Source organism: Tenrec ecaudatus, chromosome 1, assembly GCF_050624435.1.
Source record: "Tenrec ecaudatus isolate mTenEca1 chromosome 1, mTenEca1.hap1, whole genome shotgun sequence".
Taxonomy (NCBI): domain Eukaryota; kingdom Metazoa; phylum Chordata; class Mammalia; order Afrosoricida; family Tenrecidae; genus Tenrec; species Tenrec ecaudatus.
The window spans coordinates 310,768,773-310,774,772 of NC_134530.1; the positions used below are offsets into that span (position 1 = coordinate 310,768,773).

At 42.6% G+C, this 6,000-nt stretch overlaps 1 non-coding gene across 1 annotated transcript; it reads left to right on the top strand.

Annotated features, from left to right (window-relative positions):
* Positions 1–3,610: 3,610 nt before the first annotated feature.
* Positions 3,611–3,683, top strand: TRNAV-AAC (transfer RNA valine (anticodon AAC)). Its single transcript has one exon. It is a non-coding gene; the product is annotated as a tRNA-Val (tRNA).
* The last annotated feature ends 2,317 nt before the right edge of the window (positions 3,684–6,000 follow it).

Below are 6,000 nucleotides of genomic sequence, written 5' to 3' on the forward strand. Positions count from 1 at the left end.
GACGTCCACGGATCAGGTATTCAAATTAAGAAAAAATTATATCGATGTGAACGAGAGAGGTCACAGTGGAGACTCAAAGCAAATATGCAGACAAGTGGACATTTCCCTAAAAAGGATCACAAAGAAGGGATGATTCAAGCAGGGTGCAGTTTAGCAGCCAGGGAATAAACAACATTCCTCTATCCTGAATGCTTTACCCACCCCCCCACACCACCCCCCACTGTCATGACCCGGTTCTTTCTTAAAAATCCGACGAGACCAAAGTATATACACTGGCACAGATAAGAGCTCTTGACCCATAGAATCCAGGACAGATAAACCCCTCAGGAAGGGTCATAGGAGAAGTGATACCATGATGGGAGGGGGGCGAGGGGGACTGAGGAGAAAAGGGAACCGATTACAAGGTTGGATATAAAGCCACACACATCCCAGGGGAAGGAATAACAGAAATATGGGTGAAGGGAGACAACAGACGGTGTAAGATATGAAATAACAATAATGATATATATAATTGTTCAAAGATTCACAAAAATGGGAAGGGATTGGTGAGAGGGGAAAAAAGAGGAGCTGATACCAAGGTCTCAAGTAGAAAGAAAATGCTTTGGAAATGATGATGGAAACATATGTACAAGTGTGTTTAATACAATTGAATGATGGATTGCTTTAAGATTTGTAAGAGCCCACCAATAAAATGATTAATTAAAAAAAACACCAAGAGTAATACTTCCCCCGCCCCTTTATTCCTATAGGCGCAACCTGTAGGTTGTGACTTCTTTTGGGGTCGAATGACCCTTTCACAGGGGTCGCCTAAGACCATCTGAAAACACATATTTCCAATGGCCTTAGGAACCGAGGCACGGCTCCTCTATCCATCTCCAGGCACATCTGCCCACATGCAGTCATGCCCAATTAAGAGTACCCAATGTGGAAAAAAAACAAAGACTACCCAGCGTGAAGACCATTACCAATGCTACACCATGCTTCAACAGAAAATTTCATTCCTTTGTCATTATAAATAAATATTTCATAATCTATAATTACATATTGTTTTGTGATGAATCACTATGCTTTATTCATGTTTAATTTGTAGAAATGAAAATACATCCTGTCTATCAGATATTTACATGACAATTCATAACAGCAGCAAAATTAAAGTTAAGAAGTAGCAACAAAAATCATTTTATGGTTGGTTGTCACCACAACATGAGGAATTGTATGAAAGGGTCACGGCATTAGGAAGGTTAAGAACCACTGCTATTGGAGAACCCTGTGGTATTAAGTCTTTGGCATGTTGGACATGTTATCAAGAGGGACTAGTGAAAGAGATGATCAGCGAAAAAGAGGAAGGCGCACAAGGGAATGGCTGACACATAGCCAAGGTCTCCCACACAGCAGCAATCGTGAGGATGGCCACGGTCATCGTGTAGTCTTTCCTTCTGTTGTACATAGAAGGATTGAGAGTTGGAACCTACTCTGGGGCCCCTAAACCACACCAACTCACGAAGTTTGATCAGGCTGTCTTTTAGCTGCCAGGAGAAGGAGACAGAATGTGACCTTTCTCAGAGGCCAGAAGTCTCCCTCTCCTTAGAACTTTCTAGTATTTGGGAATAAGCATCTTCTCCGTGCTGAGCATGGTCACCAGCACTCAGCTTTCCAAGATGCCAAACTCACAGCCATTGAGTCGATTCCAATACATAGGAACCCTATAGGACAAGGTGGAACTCTTAGCCGGGAGGGTTTCCAATTACAACTCTTGACGGAGTAGACAGCCTGTCTTTCAGTCCAGTATAACACCGATGAAACTGATGAGAGCATTACAGAACTTCCTTGCAAGACATTGAGCCACCTTACAAGAAACTCCATTTTAGATAAATAAATAAAGCGTGACATTGGGGCCCAGCCAAGAAGTTGAACCATCGCCAAGAATCAACAGATGGTTTAAGGCAAATATGGGGAACTCCAATAAGACTTGACTCTGGAACAGTGAGAACGCCAAAGAGCCAAGAGGACAAGTAAATAAGCTGTCCATAAAAACCCCAGTGGAGACACTGAGAGGTAGGAACCAAGGAGACATCAATCTCTGCTCTCTCCAACTCTACCAGGGGTAAGTACACCGATGAAGACAATGCTTATTGGGACGATGATGCTGAAATAATAATGTGTGTAGCAATGTGCTGCCTTTATACTCTTATATTTGCCCTGATGTTCTTCTACTTAGTAGTTAAGTTTAAGATCCTTAGCAGTTTGAGTTACTTTTAGATTGTTTGAGGTGTTTGCAGTGAATAAACCAGGCATTCAAAAGTGTCTAAAGAACATTAAGTAATTATTGATCGTACCGCTTGTGACAGACACATACAATTTTAATGCTTCCTCTCCTCCATATCATGGCCCCAATTATAATTTACAAATCCGGTTAGCACAGAGCATGTGCATGGGTACAGCTAAAACCTGGAAACACAGGGAATCCAGTTCAGATGAACCCCTCGAGACTCATAATGAGAGTAATGGAACCAGGAGGGGAAGGGAAGGTGGGGGAGAAAGCGGGAAACAGATCACAACGATCTATTCTATGTATACCCCCTCCCAGGGGGCGGACAGCAGAAAAGTGGGTGTAAGAGAAGTCAGTGTAAGTAATGGTAAAATAATAATAATTTATAAATTATCAAGGCTTCACGAGGGAGGGAGGGCAAAAAATGAGAAGCTGATACCAAGGGATCAAGTAGAAAGAAAATGTTTTGAGAATGATGATGGGAACAAATGTACAAACGTGCTTGACACAATGGATGGATGAATGGATTGTGATAAGACCAATATAATGATATTTAAAAGAAAGAAAAAAAGCCTCTTTCTCCCGCAGAGCAGCTGCTGGTTTCACACTGCCGATTTGCCTTTAGTTGCTAAGCCAGCAGCACTCACCCTTAGAAAAGCGTCATTTAAAACCGAGTGGAAGGTAGTTTGTTCCTGCTCCCCGGGTAAGGACGGTGATTACTACAGCTGAAATGGGCTAAGTAACTGAGAAGAGTCACCTTCCTTCTAGAAAATATTTCAAAGGTGGTCGGACCCGAGTGTAGCCGTTCGAAAGCAGAAATCGTGTGTGAGAAAGAAGTGCGTTGAAGTCGAATAGATTCAGTCGCCACAGATAATACTTTGGCAAAGCCCCTACCACTCCCAGCCCCCTCACTTGACAGAGAGCTGGCCACAGCCTGACAGCACACTCTCTGTCCTCGGTCCCTCCTGTCATTGCCGGGGCACCACAGCGCAGACGGCTCCTTAGCTGAGCCCGTTCGTCCCGGTTCCTAAAGGACCCTGCTCAGTCGTCTGGAGATGAAGCTCAGAGTGTGTTACGTGGACAGCGACCCCACGGGGTCTGGAACATATGGAAAACTCCCTGAAAGTTAGCCAAGATTTTCCTGTCTTCTTATTTCTGGAAGAATCGGGACTCTGAGAGTAACACGCCATCCATGGCTTTCCGGGTTGGGTACTGCCCATTTTAAGCATCTCCAAGTGTAGAGAGAAGTAAACCGAAAGTATCTGCTCAACCATGAAAATAGCGTAAAGGACAAGTATGCGATGAACCAATGAGAATTAAGGGAAAAAATCTAGCAAGCAGGTTTCCGTAGTGTAGTGGTTATCACGTTCGCCTAACACGCGAAAGGTCCCCGGTTCGAGACCGGGCGGAAACAAGCTAGGCCTCCCGATTTTATTTCTGAAACTTTATTGGAACATTCTTGCATTGCAACCAAGCCTTTGGGTGGGCGTGCTTTGCAGCTCCAGACTGAAATCACAAAAATTTCACAAGAGGATAAAGTCTTCATCACCTCAGTCTGGTGGTCAGCCCTCGCTTTTCCGTGGAGTTTGAGAAGGACCTGCCCGTGGGGCAAAGACTATGGATACCTCTGTGCAGGCAGGGGATACGGAGTGGATGGCCCATAGATCAGCGCAGTCAGCATCCTGCAAAGACCACCCAGCAGCCATGGTAATGGTGGCAGAGTGAGCACAGTGGAGGGAGTAGTAGGAGTAGATCAATCAAGTGGAGGCTCCTCTAGGCTTGCTTTCCTTCTTTCTTTCTTTACAGTTTTATTAACACCTCCCCCACAGACCACATAATTCCATAGTTCGACCATACCAAGAAGAGTTGTACAATCGGTATCACAATCAATCTTAGAAAGTACTCTTCTGAACCCTTGTACTCATTATCAGTGTAATTTTTATAAATGTGGCAAATATTTACACAACAAAGCCGTCTCCAATGTTACCCTATCGACGTGTATGAGTCAGTGCTGTTTTTAAAGCACTGGATTCAATCGGGTTCAATCAGTAGTCTCAGGGCTGTGAGCAGTGAGGTAATTCCATGTGGCTTACGTTTTCTAAAAGATCCCTCTGCGGAGACTTTTTCTTAATTAAAAAAACAGAGAGAGGATTAAAAGCTGAGAGATCTGCTGAGTCTCCTTGCTCTTGCTACTTCAGCACACACGTATGGCTTGAGGCAGATGATGGCAGTCCAGGCAGTGAGTGACAGATTCTGGATGTCCTATGAAGATAGAGATGGACTAAATACCTAGCAACCTGGATGACAGAGGTAAGAGAGAGTGGAATCCATGATGGCTTTTCGTTTTATTACCTAAAAAAAGGAACGAATTGCCACCAGTTGAAATGGTGAAACTGGGTATTGCTATGAGAAAAACCGAGGATTCTATCCTATACACGGTACCTTTTCGAAGCCTCATCTAGAACACTCCAGTTATAATGTCACAAAGAGAAGGAGTGTATCTCCAAATCTGGAATTGAATGGAGGGACCTAGGCTGCTTTCATGAATTGAATTGTGTTTGGCAGCTATATAATGATGGACCTATCCCCCATAATGTGAGCTGATATATGACAGTAAATTAAAAATACATATGGCTATAAAATCACAAACACCTTTATCAAACAAAAATAACAAAACATCAAAATTTTGATTCTTGACATATCCTCCTTTTAGGCCTACACACTCCTGAAAGTGGGTTTTCCATCTCTGAGAACCTTCCTTAAAGAATTTTATGTTCCTCAATTCATACTACATCAAAACAATAGTTTCAGCATCTTTGGCAACCAAATTCATGTTACTTTTAATTTCTCTTTGAGTATTTTGAAAAAAAAAAAGAAGCCTGAATGGGCAAGATCTGGGCTATGGAACCATGGGGTAAGGTTCCCCAGGGAAATTCATGTAGGGCAGCCCTCTGACTTCAAAAATGAGCAGGTGCACTGTCGAAATGGGAAAGAAAAATATTTGGCTCACCTTTCCTGTACACTATTTTCACCTATGTAGCTTTCACTTTTCTGAAAATTTAACCCTAATAAACCCCAGGGGTCATCGTGTATCCGTCCAAAAAATGTATTAATATTGGCCCTTTGGGATGACCCCAGACCAGTTGTCATGATATTTGAGCTGAAATCTCTGCCTTGAATTTTTTCTCTGTCTTTAGTTTAACTGGCTCAGAAAATCCCTTAAGAAGCCACTGCCTTCATTTGACCTTTTAAAAATTTATTTAAGGCAGCTGAATGCACTCAAATCAAGTGAGTCACTGAGAACTTATCTGCAGCACTTGCTAATCACAGACATGTTTAAACACATTTTGTTGGGAATCATCTGTGCATGTATAAGCTGGAACCCTAGTAACATTTTTAATACTTTGTCAAATAATTATCCTGCATGTGTAATGGTTTTTAATCCTGAGGCAAAATGGGATGGCATTGGTTGTTGTGGCATAGAGGTTGCACATTGGGTTGTTAACTGCAAGGTCAGCAGTTCTAAACCATGAGCTACCATAAGAGAAAAAGATGTGGCTTTCTATTCCCATGGAGTTATGTGGAAATAGAACTATGTGCATATATGTATAGGTTTAGTATTAGGTAGCAGATGGACATTGGGCCTCCATTCAAGTTCTCCCTCAATGAAAGAATACTTTGCTCTACTGAGTGGAATTTCATGGTGCTCACCTTCCTGACACCATCGCTGA